Consider the following 18,348-nt stretch of genomic DNA (forward strand, 5'->3'; position numbering starts at 1 on the left):
TCTTTACCTTTCAAGCTAGGACTTTTGTTATCTACCGGTGTACCTTTACTTCTACAGAATTTAGCAATATGACCAATCTTGTTACATGCATAACAAGTTACATTATTTTTCTAAATAGCTTTCCCATAACCTATGCCGGTTTGTGTTCTGCATTTATTTGATAAATGACCAAATCTTCCACAAACATAACATCTAACATTCATTCTGCAATTTTCAGAGTTATGACCAATTTTGTTGCATTTGGTGCATTGACCAGTGGGAGGATTGATGTTCTGATAATTCCTAGATCTACATTCATTTGCCCTATGACCATATTTATTACAGTTAAAGCATTTTCCATTGAATTTGTAAGTATTAGAGGGTCTTACCGGTTTGCTTTGATCCTGGGTATTTGTAGTACCGGAGCTTTCTCCAACTTCAAATCCAACTCTAGAAGTGTCACCTTTGGGTTTTTGATTCTTCAATAAGGTACCAAGTTCTTCTGAGCTTTTCTTGAATTTTTCTTTGTGTTGATTTGCAATTTCCAATTCCCTTTCCAAGATCTCTTTTTGTCTCATTAGTTCATTCGAGTCATTTTGAGTATGCATCAGATCTGTCTTCAACATATCATTTTCATAACTAAGTCTTGTGTTCTCATTTGCTACATCAATTAGTCTTCTGGTCAATTCTTCTTCATTCTTCTTTCTGTCCTCAATCTCTTTACAGAATCTCATAGTCATATCCTGCATTTCATTTTTTGTTGTCATGATCTCTTGTTTTAATTTGCTTATCATATCATTTAGTGATTCCTTTTCATCATTTTCATTTTGCAATTTTTCACAAAGTTCTCTTCTCTTGTTTCTTGTAACAGTAAGATTTTCTTGAAGTGCCTGAATAATGTCCTGAGCTGCTTTTAAATCATCTTCTAATTTGATATTTTTCAACTTCTCTGCATCATAGTCAGTAAGAGCTCCTTCAAGTTGCTTCATCAGATTTTCCATCTTTACCGGTGTCAAGATCTTCCTCAACCTGTTAGGCTTCTGAAAATAGAGGACCAGGCTCTGATACCAATTGTTAGGGTTCCCACAGATACTGAGAGGGGGGGGTGAATCAGTATCTGACCGGTAATGAAATTTTCTTAAAACTGAATATGCAGAATATAAAGTAACAGTATACCGGTATGCAAGAATTAATGCAAATAACAGAATCAAAAGCATCCACATGAAAAGAACACCATAACACAAGATGTTTAACGAGGAAACCCGGTGTGGGAAAAACCTCCGTGGGATTTGTGACCCACAATATTCACTTACTGGCCAATAAGAGAATATTACTTACAATAGGGGCCTGCACATGCAGGAAGGCCAACTGCCTAGAGCTCACTGCTCAATAAGAAGTCACACTGACTTACAATGAGGATTTACACAAATCCAATAGTATGTACTCCTTTACAATAGCATCTTCAATGCCAAATTCATTACCGGTTCTTGCTCTGTTCTTTACATATACCCTTGACCTACAATTCGCACATTAGGTCTGCCTTATAATTTATTTATTGCTTTTTATCCATATCCTACAAATGCCTACAATGATCTCTTTTATATACAAGAGCCATTTTACAATTTGCCAAGTTGGCTTACAATGATAAACAAAATATTACATATCAAAAATCCTGTCGGCCTTTGTGCCGGTATACATATTTCCTTCTGTGTCGGTGTACATCTTCTGTGTCGATCCCAGTGTAAATTGATTTTGTTGATGCCAGAGAACTATTTTGTTTGAGTAATGCTTTGCCGATATAATGTCTTGCTGGTACCATAGGATTGCAAGGTTGCCTGTGTAATGCTTTGCCGGTATAATGTCTTGCCGGTGCCATAGGATTGCAAGGTTGCCTGTGTAATGCTTTGCCGGTATAATGTCTTGCCGATGCCATAGGATTGCAAGGTTGCCATCAATGACAAAACCTTCAATCACACATGTCTCATTGGTGTGTCCATATGCCAACAACAATGGTATTGTTCTCTGCCTTCTTATTCTATCACTTCCTTTCAACAATTGGCAAATTCTTTCATCCAATAATTTCAAAACAACATTGGTCCTAAAATCAGTTTGACTGATTTAATGTATTGTAAACAAGGTGTTAAAGAAAAAGTGACTGATTTCATTGGTAGATATAAGCATTTGTGTGCTCAAATTTCTTTTTATGTGCCTAATAATAATATTCAAAGAATTTTTATTTCTAATTTACAAAAAGATATCAGGGAAAAGCTTCTTTTGTCTGAGTTTACTTCCTTTCTGTAGTTGTGTGCAACACTCCACAATTATCAACTGTCTATGAGTCAAATGGAGCAATCCACTCCTATGACTCTGAGTGATAAGGGGGAGAGTGTTCAACAACCATTTGTGAATTTCAAACCAACAAAAAGCTTCATCAAGTTCAATGATCCAATCAACAACAACCATGTGAATGCTACAACAGGTGTGCCTTCTATTTCTAATTTTTTCCAAAGAGAAATACAATTTACTCCTTTGAATGAATCTTTACATAGTATTATGTCTCAGTTGTTCCATAGAAATGTTATCAAACTTCCTCCTATAAAACAAATTTATCCTTCCAAACTTGCATCTCCTTATTTTGATAACAAATCCTTTTTTCAATTTCATCGTCATCCTGGTCATGATACTGAGAAATGTTTTGCATTTAAAAATAAGGTTCAAGACTTGATTGATAATAATACTATATATGTGGCAGGTGTGAATGATAAAGGGAATAAATCAGTTGCTCCTCCTAATCAAAATCTTAAGATTTTCATTGATCCCTCGCCATCTCATACCTCTAATGTTATTGAGATTGTGCCTAATTCTCTCACTTCTGAAGAATTCACCTCTATGGCTTCAAACTTGGTTAATATGGTAGAAATAAAAGATTTGCCTAAGGATCCTTGTATTAAATTTGACCCTAGCGAGACGATTAGAGCACCCAATGGCCCTTTATACATACTAGGGAAGGTTAAGGATATCCCTTGTCATGGTGCCCTGATTGATCCCTCTTGCATGGTTAGTGTCATAACTGAAGAGTATCTTTTCACTTTATGATTGCATAAACCACTATATGATGCTTCTAATGTGGCTATAAAATGATTTGATCACTTCTCTTGTCCTACCATTGGTTCTATTATCCTTCCTATTAAAGTTCATGCTAAATCCATGGAGATGGACTTTGGTATCATACCTCCTTCTGAGAAATTCCGTGTGAAGTTGGGTTATCCTTAGCTATCTTCCATTAAGGATATTGCTTCTCCAATCCATAAGTGTCTCAAATTTCTTCACAATGGATAAATCATAACCGTGAACCATAGCTTATTTCATCCATCTGAAAGAAGCCTTGGTATTCCTATTGATCTCTTTTGGCCTAAACAATTTCAATCTCTTCCCTCAAGGAGCGATGCTCTTTTTCAATCTTATAAAAAATGGATGAACGATATGATCTTATCCTTAAGTCAACCAAGATCGCCAACACTTGAAATTCCTATTGTTCTTCAAGATGAGGTTCTTCCCCTCTAGGATAGAACTAATCTACCTCCTAAGGAAGATTGTCCAACTACCCCTATGGATGTGACTTTACCTTCTCTGAAGGAGAACACCAATATTCTTCCTAAGGTTAGACCTATACCTCCTCCTCATGATGGACTTGGTCTCCTTCCTACACCTAATATTCCTCCTTTCTATGGCGCAATTCCACCTCCTTCCTCTTATCGACAGAAGAGGCCTTCTTCTCCTATTGTTCAACCAAAAAGACCTCAACCTTAACCTTTAACTATCAAGGAGAGAAACATTCCTACTTTTTCAAGTGTTCCTCCTCCTTCTCAACCTTCCACTAAGACTCAATGGAATCATTGTGCAAGAGAACATTAATGAAGATGTCGTGTTCGATCTCGTGAAGCTATCCCTAAAAATAATCAATCTCCTCAGACTCCAATAGTTGGAATGATTCCCTTTTCTCCTAAGCAAGATTTTCAACCAACATCTCCAAATCATAAGTTGCATAAAATAGGTGATTTTTGTACTCCTATTCATGTTCTTGCTCCTCTTTCTCTAAACTTTGATGAAGAAATGGGAAAAAATGTTATTCATAATGGCAATACAACTCCTAATGCTTCTGATAGTGAGTATGAGTATGTTGATGTGGACAAGCATTTATCAACTGAGTTTTCACAAACCCTAATCCTAGCTCCTAGAATCAAACAAAGTGACTTACAACATGAGCATAGTCCTTGTTTGGATCTTGTGATAGCTCCATTTGGCATGTTGCTCGCCTTCCTGAAATAGTGATCAACAAGATCGGGAGGCGAATGTCATGCTAGATTAGCGATACTAGCACTATAGATTCTCTCTCTCTCTCTCTCTCTCTCTCCTTTCTTGCTCTTTGTGACCATTCTTCTATGTGTATCCCTATTATTCAATTATTCCCTTTATGTCTACTTGGGGATGATGCAAAGCATTGAGATTTGTTGGAATCCGAGAATACTCAGAGGGGGGTGAATCAATGTTCTATCGGTATGATCAATTTTAACCTTATTAAAACATGAATATACCAACTAGTATACCGGTACATATAGAATTGAAAGAAGTAAAGAAACCAATAAGCCAATCACATAAATGAACACCATAACACACAAAATTATATGTGGAAAACCTCAAAGAGGAAAAACCACGATGGGATTTGTGACCCACAATATCAATTCACTTGCCATATGAAGAGATATTATAAAATATAAGGGACCTGCATTTGCAAGAAGGCTTACAGCCTAAAGCACACTTCTCAATCACAAAAGGAGCCTCACTGACTACATATAAATCTAGACTACAATCTAGAGAAGTGTGTGAACTACTAAGATAACATCTTCTATGCTAGAATACAGTTCCAGTTAAGCTCTGTCTGTTCCGGTCTGAAACCCTAAATCCTTTACCGGAATAACCCTTACATAAATAGCATCACATACATGATCTCTCTAATATATTTCACATTATATCACATCCACACATTCCATAATCTCACATATCACAAAATGATCTAATCCAACTAACCTATATACCCTATACAATTTATCATGCCTTATGTCAGCTTACAAAGATATTTACAATATCAAATTACATGTCGACTAGATAACATAAATACATGAATATAAAAAAAAATTGTCGATGTCGGATCTAAAAGATGTCAGCCTCGAATACCAATAACCATATTCTAAACCATGTCGGCCTACATTGTCAATAACCAAAGAAATCCTTCCATCCTGTCAGTGTCGATGTCGGTGAAGTGCTTGTCAGTACACAACTGAAACCAAAATATGAAGCCAAAACAAGATACCATATTTCAATCAATGACAATGTAGTGAAACCAAGCAATTGAGTGTCAATTGCCAATAATCTCCCCCTTTGGCATTGATGGCAACACTCATGTGAAAAATGATCATGGTTTCATCCTGCATGCTCCCCCTAAGTTTAATATTCATCAATACAAAATACTCAATACTCCCCCTAATGTATAAAACTCCCTCTATTCTTTTTCACATCTATATCACTCCCCCTTTGACATCAATGCCATCAAAATTTCCAAAAGGAATGCCAAAGATCCAAAACCAGGACAAGGAATGGAAGATACTATACAATGAATATCCCAAAAATATTTTACCGAAGCTTAATATATTTGAAAATATCTAGGTATGCCTTCTCCAAAATCTCAAGATAAGTATCCCAACCAGAATTGAAAGTGCTTGAAATAGATGCATTCCATTTAGCATATGGGCAAAGGACTCTTTCTCACTTAGGTCTGTCGGTGTGGGCTTACCAACCAGATCTATACACTCCTTCTTATGTACACTGAGTGAATCCAACCGGGGACTCACCAAACCTCTTAGACTTCTGGCCCTTCTTATGATTTTGTCTTTTTCTTTCTCAAGAGTAGAAATTTGGGTTTCCAAAACCAAAATTTGACCATCAATGGATGTAGTCAATGAAGTCAACCCATCAAAAGAAATAGCTATACTTGCAATTTTATCCTGGAATTCCTTAATCTTGTTATCCAAATTAAATGTAAGAGCATCTATGTTACAACATACTCTGTATATATTTATACACTGCTTCAAAGAATTATCTATCAATTTCAATTTCTCATCAATTTCCTTTCTCTTAGACTCAATCATTTGATCAAATGCAGCTCTTTTAGCCTGTGTGAACCTCTCCAATGCTTGTCGGCTTGAAATTTGTTGTAAGGATTGAAAATCCTTTGAAATGTGCTTAGTAATTATCTTAAGCTTTCCAAATGGGCTCGCTTCTCTATCAAACTTGCAATCCGGGACTAGTCTCTACAAAAAAATGATAGACTGATCAATAATCCCTTTATCCATAGATCCCTCCTTCATTAATTTTTGTGTAGTCATCATCATGAGTTCAGTAAGACTCATCTCGGTTATGTTTTTCTTTACAACCTGCAAGGTGTCAATTGACAACAATGATGGATTCACTATCGATTCCCTGTCGGATTCCCCTTTCTTCTCCTCTAATGATTTATCCTTTATAGATTCCTCACTTGCACTGGTAGCTTCACCATTTGGTGCAATCTCAGTAACTGTCATTTCCTCCCTAGGAACTGTAACCTCAACCTGTACATCTGTATCTGGAGGACTGTTGTCCTCAGCATTAGTATCCTGTACATTATCAACCTTTTCACTCTCTGTATTTGTCAGTATCTCAATGCTTGCATGTACATTTGTATCTATCGAGGGCTTAATTTCTACTATCTTAATGTTTTTCAAAATTGAGGGTGAAGTACCCATAATACCCTTTCCTTTCCCTTCAATCAAGATTTTTGTAATATCTGTTTTAGATTCTGGTAAAGTAAATAAACCTCACTTGTCTTCAAAGAACTTAACCTATGTCTTTTGGGTCTCCTTAATTATCTCATTTACCCTTCCTAGCATAAGATTGGTTATTTTATGTTCGTTGATAAAGACTTTTCTATCTGCCACCTCAAGTGTCTTATCCATTTCCTCTGGAGTAATAGAAATACAAACAGATAACAACTCTTTAATTTTTATATGTTTGTCTTCTTGTATTGTTGATAGCCTCCTAGCATCTAACATATCATACAGTTCTGCCAATATTTGGTTTTCAATTTCTATCAAGGTTTTCTTATAAATATCCAAATATAACAAAATTGCTTCCTCTACCTTTCTTTGTTCAACATTATCTAAACGATCATAGTAAAACTGTACATTCTTTAACATGCCATCCTTAGTTATTTCATCAACTAATTATGCACAAGTTTTTGGTGGAATGATAGCTACATTACCAGATTGAATTGCCTGATCAATGTCAGCCTTCTTCTTCCTTCTTGCAGTACCAGATGGAGCTGAAGGTGTTACTTTTGGTGCTTGTTTCTGTGCCGGTAACTTGAATGTGACTTTCCTAACCGGATTCTTTTTAGCCTCTACCTTGGTTTCCTCTATTTTCTTCCTTATAACCCTCTTGAAAGCTAGGGGCATGTCATCCTCAGATCTAGACTCTACTGTAATAGGCTCAATGAACACTTCTGGATCTTTCATCTTCCTACCTTTCTCCGAGACAACATCAATCAATGCTTTGATGTCCTGTGAGACCTTCTCTACAAACTTACTTTCCTTTCCTTCCCACTTCTCTCTTTTCTTCTGGTTGAAGTCTATTTCAACCTCTTGTGTCTTTTTCTTTGCAGTACTACAGGGTTTCTCATCTTCATCAATGGGTGCATCAATAAACATCTTTGCATATGATGAATACTAAGAGGGGGGGGTGAATTGGTATTCCAAAAATCTTTGCACTTAAACACTTTGCAAGATTAATAGTAAACCGGTAAAACAGTTTAACAGACAAACCAGTTAAAAAACATGCAAACCAAACAACTAATAATGCATTCACCCACAGAAGTACAAACACCATAACACAATAGATTTTGACGTGGAAACCCAAATGGGAAAAACCACGGTGAGATGGAACTCACAAGTCACTATCTGCAGAATAGGAACCAGACTAGTTAAGGTCTTACAATGTTCTTTACCAAAATAGATCATGTTAGGAATCTCAATCTCTATTAGGAGATAAGTCCGATTAAAGACTACCTTGCTAGAGGATTTTAGATCCACAGATGTGAACCACCTTGTTAGAGGATTTACAAAAAGGCTTTTGGGCCTACCTAGTTAAGGGCTACAAACTTGTCAAAGATGTGAGTAATCAACAAGTGTTTGATCTATCTAATAGCACAGACTGCTCGGTTAGATCCTTGATAGCTCGTTCTTAATGCATTCCTGCATTACTTCAGTCTTCTACACATTCATATTCTTTCCAACTCCTCAACCACCTTAGACCCTAGCAACAACATAAAACCCTAGACATGATGTCCTTATAAAGTAATCTGATTTCATGTCGGTCCAATAGGATTACATTACACTTTCCTAGGTTCAATGAACCTGGACATACTTGGTACCATGACACAAAAAGCACTGTTAATGTGTCAGCACCGTCAAACAATCGGTGGATGGTAACTCATCACAAAGTATTACCGGTTCATACAAAATGCCGGTTGCCAGTTTGACAAAAATGAAGACTGGTAAAAATATGTTATGTCGCTTTGGTCCTTCGTACCACTTGGGATCCACGAACCGCTTGGGGTCAACATGCCGCTTCAGACCGGGAAACACATTCTGCAAAACATCAATAGTCTAAAGACTATAATTCAACATACCGATTGGAACAAATACCGGTTTTCTCTAACTTATACATATAAAGAGGATCTCAATGCAAGTGTGTGTCCATCAATGACAATCACAACATAAACATCAAAAATGCCAACAATCTCCCCCTTTGGCATTGATGGCAACACTTAGGAAAATAAAATTTTGACATCTAAGTGTTTTACACCAAAATCAGTCCATTAGTAAAATTGCTCCCCCTAAGCATATACACTATCCCTTTAACAATACAATGTATAGCATTTTTGCATATAGAGTATAAACATTGAGATATTCAGAGCATATAATCAAAATTTTGATTACCAGATACTTCTCCAAATAGAATTCTTCTCCCCCTTTGCCAACAATGACAAAGTACAGCTGAACAACCCTGTTTTCATTTGATATTAAAAATAATAAAATTTTATGACAACAAGGAATGATACTTGTCAAAAACAGATTTGAAGTCCTGCAAGAATTGTTTCATTGACAAAGACCATGACTCAAGTAGGGAGGTGGCTACTTCTTTCTCTGTCTGCATCTGGGAGACCTATTCTTCCATGGCATCAATTGTGCTCATCTCCTATGTAACTATTAAGGCATCCAGGTTCAGATAGCACTTCTAAAGAATTTGCAATCATGGGAGTAGAACCAGTTGTAGCTCCTGCAAATCTCTAGACTGAGTGTTGATCTCTTGCTCCATTTTTGCTGACTGGATGTGAAACCGGTGAATGGTTAGCCCATAAGTTGTAAAGGAATCATAAGGCGGCTTGAATGTGCTCAAGTAGGACTGCAAGTCCATTTCACGTTTTTGCTTTTGAGCTAGCACATCATCATATAATAGATGGGGTTGGCAGATCTTGCTAAGTAGCAGATTCCCCACATCTAGAGCATCCTTTATATCCTTTTCTTCTTTCTTCAGTTCAGTCTGGAGCTCATTCAACTTCTTCACCAGAGCTATATGAAGAGCTTTTTGATGCTCCTTCTTGACATTAGCCTCTGCTGCCTCTTCAAGGCTCTGTACCTGATCATCCACTACTATGCATAGGAGCTTGAGTTTAGCTAGTGATGAATCAGTGTTGGGAAGATTTGTACTGAGTATCAAACCGGTAAGCGTATCCACAGCCACTTGAATTACATCCTGCTCCTTCTTCTGTCGAATGATTTCAAGGCGCTCTTGAGCTACCTTGATGCTCCGCATTAGCTTTGTTTCACTTGCAGACTAGAGATCAATAGGACTAGAGAGATGAACTAGTTTGGCTTGACTCTCGGTTGCCTTCAGAGTCTCCATCTGGGTTCTCTTCTCTGCTTCTCCTACCTTGTCCTCTTTCGCTTTCTTCTTCTCCACTTCTCTCCTCTTCTCTGCTTCCTTATCCTCCTCTTCCTTCTTCCTTTTCTCTACTTCTCTCCTCTTTTCCTCTTATTTTTCTTCCTCTTCCTTCTTCTTCTTCTCTGCTTTCTTCTTCTTCTCCTATTCCTTATCTTCTTCTTCCTTCTTTTTCTTTTCATCTTCTTGCTTCTTTTTCTCTTCTTCATCCTTCTTCTTTCTCTCTTCTTCATCTTTCTTCTTCTTCTCTTCTTCATCCTTCTTCTTTCTCTCTCCTTCATCTTTCTTCTTCTTCTCTTCTTCATCCCTTTTCCACTTCTCTTCTTCATCCTTTTTCCTCTGCTCTGCCTCTTCCTTTGTTGCTTCTTGTCTGTCCTCGGCTTGCTTATCATCTTGTTTAGCCTGTTGCTTTTGTCCTATTGCCTTAGATGGTGTTTCCTAAGTAACATCCTCAACGTCCAGAGCATCGACATCAATGGTGTCGATCGGTTCAACAATCGCATTTCCTTCATCATCAAATACTTCATCTGGTTTGGATATAACCGGTTCTTTTTCAGCTTGTCGATTGGCTAGACGCGCTTTGTGAGTCTGGACAGTGGTTCTCATATACAAATGAGTGTCTTTTTTGACATCATCAACTCTACCTTCTAACAGCCAGAGTCTTCTTCTAGTGAAGAAGAGTCCTTTATTTTGGTCAATAACATCAAACAATTCAGAATTTGACAGGTCGAGAAAGTACTGTGCAAAAACTTTCTCCCTAATTTCCTATTCCTTTTCTATGGCAATGCACCATCTATTGTCTAATGACATATATAAAGAATCTAGTGTCTGAGACTTAATCTCTGAGGGGGACCGATCATTAACACTTAAATACTAAATTATTTCCTTTTCAACTGCTTCCTTTCCATCATCATTAAAGTCATCAAAACACTCAATTAAGTCATTTAGCACTTTCCTTCTAATATTCTTTATTGTTCTTTGACAATGTGTCAAAGGTTTGTAGGAAGAGATATATATATTTACCGGTGCAGAAGATGTTGGTTCATTCTTTGTCTTCCTCTTTGCTTGACGTGTTTTCTTTGGCTTTTCCTCAGCATAGTTTTTTTTGAGTCTAGAGAGGTGTTCCTTGTCTTCCTCTTTCTCTCAAACACTTTAGCCGGTGCTGCTTCCAGTTTCTTCTTGGTTGGTGACCTCTTGGTCACTTTTGGAGTTACAGTAGTAACCAGTGCTGATGTTGCAGGCACTGCCTTTGCCTTCTTTACTGCCGGTTCTTTTTCTTTCATTGTTGGTGGTTCCTCAACCGATGCTATCCTCTCTAGGTAGGTGTCGGTTCTCTTCACCTTAGGATCAAGCGGTGAGGCAATAAGGGTAGAGGCATATCCTTCCAGCATATCATACATCACCTCATAGCCCATTGGCTCCACTTCTTCCTGTCTAGGCTCAATAGCCTCCATTATGCATTGATCCACCTTGATGGTGAAACAGATATCGTCCTCATATTTCTTGACGATGTCACCTGATATCCTCACTCTTTGGCTCATTTTCCTTCTGAACTCATCAAAATACTTGTTCAGAACATCAGAGTAGCCGGTTCCAATTGCTTCAATGCTTTCCTTGATTTGCTTGGTCACTGGTTGGTCACCAGACCATTGAACATCTCTTACTCTTGGAAAGTAGCCTTAGAAATAGAAGAACAACCCAACCAGTAGTTGTCCAAACTTGAACCTAAGTGCATTATCCTCTTTGATCGACTTTAGATTCAACAAGAGTTGTCTCTGCATACCGGTGCATAGATCAAATGATGCATCCTCCTTTATCATCCGGTAAGCGGCATTTATTGCTGCAGCAGATACAGAGTTAATTCTGCTGGCTGAGAATGTCCAGTATCCAATCACCATGCATGCATACTTCACCAGATCATCCTTGATAGAATTTATTGTCATGCCTCGTGAGTCACTCACTGAACCAGTGAGCTTGAACATTTCAGTTTTGCTTATCGTCCTCAAGGCTGGCACTTCCCCTGTGCTGTAGAATCCGGTGACTGCATCAATTGCCTACAACATGATATCATGTGTTCTCTCAAGGTACATCTTATCACCATGGACTCTTCTTAGAATGATCCTTATATGATCCTCTGTGAAATCTTCCAGGAAGTAAACAACAATGTGGAGCTTTTTCTTCTCCAAACTATTAAACTCCGGTTTGATCTTCTTATCTTTTCCACAAAATAAACCTAACTGGGTGTGGATAGCTAGAGACCCTAGGTCTTCTATCTTGCAATCTATGTAGTCAGAAATTCCCTCTTCTACTATCACACCAGCCGAAACTTGTGATAGGGCATTATACTTGGACTTTCGTTGAATAAAACTTGCAGACTCAACAGATGCACTAGAACTAGTATGAGATGCAGAAGCCATGATAGAAATATTAAGAACTTGAGAAATACCTTTTGAAACATGAGAAATTAGGGCTTGCTGATTCTCCTTCACTTCACACTTCGTCGGTTGCTGAATCGCCGCTTTGTGTTCTCCACTTGACCATTTCCAATTTGAATTTGAATCTCCTTCGTGGTTTCTCAATTTCTCAAAATCTCTGCTCAAATCACCTTTTCATTTCTCTACTCTTTGAAAAACTTTTCTTCACATGAAAACTGATAGTGAGAAATGATTTGAAAAATGCTTTTAAACATATTCCTCACCTACTGTCATTAATGCTCCTCCATTAGGGCGTAAACCCTAATTTTCCTTTTTACCATTTCTGATCTTCTGCCAAACGATAGGTATCACATACCGGTTAAGGTCTTTTATCGGTGTAAATCGGGGGTTCGAAACATTTCGCCATTTGCTCCCCCTAGGTTTTTTGAAGCTTAGTTTTCCGGTTCCGTGATTTCCACACTAGGTGCAGAAACCGGTTCCTCTTGTAACACCATTGGTTTCTCCTTCCAGATTTTGTTCATGTCCACTTGAACATTGTCAACATCAATGTTTCCTTTCGGAGTGACCGGTATATCATCAGATATGTTCTTTCTTGATCTATAGAATCTAGCAATGTGACCCGGTTTGTTGCAGTGATAGCAAACCAATCCAGGTGCTCTCCAAGGTCCATTGTTCATGTTTCCATTCTTCCTTCTACATGTTGCAGTAGTGTGACCATGACCATGACAGATCATACAATTTTCTCTCCATCCGGTTGCTGCTTGATAACCACCGCTTCTTGGCTAATGATTGAAGGCATTAAACCGGTTGTTATTCCGGTTCACAAAAGGTTTAGGACCAACTCCTTGGGTCTTCTAAGGATATCTTCCGGTGTTATTCATAACATACCTGCATTCAGATGCTTTATGCCCATACTTGTTGCATGCATAACAGTTACCTTCAAATCTATAGGATCTAGGCTTATCATTTAGTAAATAATGAAAATTGTTGTAAGCCTTACTCCTACACACATTTGCAGTGTGTCCTTCTTTAAGACAGTTGAAACAAATAGGTTTAAAATTTTTCTTACCTTTATCCTTTGATGTCAGTTGTTTCTTTGATGTTCCAGCATTTGTACCAGAGGTCTCACCTTCCTCATGACAGGAATAACCTAGTCCATTGGTATTCTTGACCGGTTTGGCAGATTCAAGCTTTTTCTCTAACTTGACAGTACTCTTGTTAAACTTAGCAAGTATTTCCTTTGACTCAAAGAGTTCTTTGGAAATAGCAGCATTTGTTTTCAACAGGTTCTCATTCTTAGAGATGGTAGTGTTCAGTTCTCCTTGCATGTCTTCCTTTTCCACTCTACTTGCATGGAGTTGAACATTTAGGGCACTCATCTCTTGTTTCAGCTTGGAGATCTTATGATCTCTTTCTTCCACCAGATCTTCAGCTTTCCTCTGGTTCTCAAGCTCTTGACACATCCAGATAGTCAGTCCTTCCAACTCCTTTCTCAGGTTGGAGTTTGATTCATTCAACTTATTTACTTCAGCAATTAGGGCTTCCATGTCTGCTTCATCTGAAGAACTATTTTTAGATAGCTCCATCAGCTTTTCTGCATGTTCTCTCCTTTTTGCTTGAGATGCCTTGTATTTGACCATAAGATCATCATAGGCTTGCTCAGACTGAGTGAGCCAGTGGGTAAGTTCCCTCAATGTATATTCCCCCATATCTCTTTCCAAGTGGTTAAACTTATAGAAAGGTAGGCTCTGATACCAATTGATGAGTACTAAGAGGGGGGGGGTGAATTAGTATTCCAAAAATCTTTGCACTTAAACACTTTGCAAGATTAACAGTAAACCAATAAAACAGTTTAACAGACAAACCGGTTAACAAACATGCAAACCAAACAGCTAATAATGCATTCACCCACAAAAGTACAAACACCATAACACAATAGATTTTGACGTGGAAACCCAAATGGGAAAAACCACGGTGAGATGGAACTCACAAGTCACTATCTGCAGAATAGGAACCAAACCCTTTAAGGTCAGATCGGTTAAGGTCTTACAATGTTCTTTACCAGAACAGATCCTGTTAGGAATCTCAATCTCTATTAGGAGATAAGTCTGATTAAAGACTACCTTGCTAGAGGATTTTAGATCCACAGATGTGAACCACCTTGTTAGAGGATTTACAAAAAGGCTTTTGGGCCTACCCAGTTAAGGGCTACAAACTTGTCAAAGATGTGAGTAATCAATAAGTGTTTGATCTATCTAATAGCACAAACTACTCGGTTAGATCCTTGATAGCTCGTTCTTAATGCACTCCTGCATTACTTTAGTCTTCTACACATTCATATTCTTTCCAACTCCTCAACCACCTTAAACCCTAGCAACAACATAAACTTTTGCTGCGACCTAGTCAACAACATAAAACCCTAGACATGATGTCCTTATAAAGGAATCTAATTTCATGTCGGTCCAATAGGATTACATTACAATTTCCTAGGTTTAATGAACCTGGACATACTTGGTACCATGACACAAAAAGCACCGTTAATGTGTCGGCACCGTCAAACAATCGGTGGATGGTAACTCATCACAAATTATTACCAGTTCATACAAAATGTCGATTGCCAGTTTGACAAAAATGAAGACTGGTAAAAATGTGTTATGCCACTTTGGTCCTTCGTACCGCTTGGGATCCACAAACCGCTTGGGGTCAACATCCCACTTTAGACCGGGAAACACATTCTGCAAAACATCAATAGTCTAAAGACTATAATTCAACATATCGGTTGGAACAAATACCGGTTGTGCTCTAACTTATACATATAAAGAGGATCTCAATGCAAGTGTGTGTCCATCAATGACAATCACAACATAAACATAAAAAATTCCAACAACATAAGCATCTAAAATCTGTCCATCAACTTCATAGCCCATTTCCTCAATCCAGATCTTCCAAGGCTCAACCACTTCCATGAGTGTTTCATCCTTCTTCACCATGAAGCATATGTCAATTGAGTATTTTTCAACAATATGCTTAGGAACCCTTTCTCTAGATTTCATAGCCTTCTGGAATGCTTTAAAATATCCCCATACCTTATCATGTCTCTAACTGCCTAAAGTAGCAATTGACTATTTTAATTGCCTCCCTACCAAGATATCAAATGCCCATTGCCTTTTCCCAAAACCGGGAGTCTCATTCAAGAAAAGGTAGAATTAAACAAACAATTAAGTTTCCATACCAGAAAGTTCCTTTTTCTTCTCCTTTAATCTTTCCTAGGTTTATCAATAATTCATCTAACATCCAACCACATAGATCCAATTTCTCATTTTCTCTCATCATCTTGTAAGCTACAACAATGTAGGAGCTAGAAACCGAATTCAATCGGTTTGACTGAGTTACTTTATAATCGATGACCATGTTACCAAATCCAATGTCTATGTCGGTAATAGTACTGATTCTCATGGATCGCCTGTCTGATGTTGCGTCGGTGATTTTATTTACATAATCATTAGAAACCTTCTTATTTGGTCATTTCCCAACTTGTGGTAAACCGGTGAGTGCCTTGATGGCTTCCTTGGTGATCTTGTAAGGTCTATCTAGCCAAATAAACTCCCCATGTACTCTACTTAAAACATACCTAACTATTTCATCTTTGAATTTTGGAATGTCCAGAATGTCGGTAAACCCTAAGTCTTCAATGTGCTTGTACTCAGGTTTGATCTTTCTATAATTTCCCATAAGCTCACTCATGTACATGCCCTTTATAGCAGATGTCCCCAAATCCTCAATATGACAGTGTATGTATGCCCTAACATCTTCAACATAAACAACACCTTTTGGAACATGGGAAAATGCTCCAACTGAGTCATCTAGGGTAGCCACATGCGGATATCGCTTGAAAGTTGGCCTAGGATGGTCCTTGACCTCTACAATAGTTAGATTTGCAACAAAGATAGGAAAAGATGATGATCCTGCTTCCATGATTAAAGAAAAATACCTGATAATCGCTGCAGGTGAAACCCCTAACAAACTCTTTCAATCGCCGATGAAATCACTCAAGAAGATATCTGATCACACTGAATCTCCTTTGATCGCTCTGAATTGCTCTTAATCGCTTCTGAATGCAAGGTGATCAAAATGAAGTAAATTCGACCTTTTAACCTCCAAGAAAAAGAAAAACCCTAATCTTTCTTTGACATCAATGACTTCTGGTGAAAGATACCAGATCTCCACTAAGCATCTCCATGCCAGATAAGCATCTTCAATGTTTGGAACCTCTTCCCGAGGCATATGCAACATCTTCATGAATTTTGCCTACCCCTAAGGCATCTGCCTCAATTCCCAGTTGAGCTTCCTATCGATGCAGGAGCAACCTCCTCTGCTGGATAAGTAACCGGTGCATTCCCATCTGTTGATTGTTCTTCAGTCTTCCTGATCCATCTCTGGGTATGATCTTTCTAGATTTCATTGATCTTCTATTTCCCTTTCTCATTTGATCCTCCATTACCAATCGGTGGATTTATGCTTCTACATAATTTAGCAATATGTTCAACCTCTTTACATGCATAACATGTAACATTGCTCCTTTGAATTGCTTTGCTAAAACCAGTGAAATTGCTTGACCTACACTGATTAGCCATATCTCCAAATTTTCCACATGCATAGCATTTAACATTCATTATTCAATATTTTGTCTTATGACCATACTTATTACATTTAGAACATTGACCGGGAGCAGAATCAGGGTTCTGATTTTCTCTATTTCTACATTGCCTAGCCATGTGACCAAATTTATTGCAAACAAAGCATCTACCATTAAATTTATAAGCATTAAAATACCTTACCAATGCCTTATGGTTTTTGATCTTCATTAGCTGTACCAGAACTTTGTCCTTGTTCAAATCCAAGTCCACTAGAATCTCCAATCTATCTTTGTCTCTTCAATAACTCATCTAGCTATGCTGAACTAATCTTGAATTTTTCTTTATACTCGCTAGCAATAGTTAGATCATCTCTTTGAATTATCATTTGTCTCTCAAGCTCTTGTTTCTTACTTTGGGATTGTACTAAATCAGTTCTCAACAAATCATTCTCGTGAACCAACCTACCACATTCTTCAAATTTGTTCTTTAGAGATACAACAATATTTTCTTCCTTTTTCTTTTGGTCCTCAATCTCCTTAGACATCCTCATGGTTATAGCTTGCATTTAATTTCTTATGACCATGTTCTCCTGACTTAGCTTCTGACACTGTTCCTTAAGTGCATCTCTCTCTTCATCATCCTAATTCTGCAAAAAGTTCCTTCCTCCTAGTCTGAACAAATGATAGCCTCTCTTGTACGACAAGAATGAATTCCTTAGAATTCAATTAATCGTGTAGCTTTAAGTTCTTCATCCTTTCAACATCATAATTCTCAAGTGCCATCTCAAGTTGCTTCTCCAAGCCCATATTCATGGATTCTGGATTTTGGATCTCTCTCAAGCTATTAAACTTCCTTTGAGGCACAAGACTCTGATACCAATTGTTGGAATCCAAGAACACTGAGAGGGGGGGTGAATCGGTGTTCTATCAGTATGATCAATTTTAACCTTATTAAAACATTCATATACCAACTGATATACCGGTACATATAGAATTGAAAGAAGTAAAGAAACCAATAAGCCAATCACATAAATGAACACCATAACACACAGAATTATACGTGGAAAACCTCAAAGAGTAAAAACCATGGTGGGATTTATAACCCACAATATTAATTCACTGGCCATATGAAGAGATATTACAAAATATAAGGGGCATGCACTTGCAAGAAGGCTTATAGCCTAGAGCACACTGATCAATCACAAA

Source organism: Cryptomeria japonica, chromosome 10, assembly GCF_030272615.1.
Source record: "Cryptomeria japonica chromosome 10, Sugi_1.0, whole genome shotgun sequence".
NCBI classification, from domain to species: domain Eukaryota; kingdom Viridiplantae; phylum Streptophyta; class Pinopsida; order Cupressales; family Cupressaceae; genus Cryptomeria; species Cryptomeria japonica.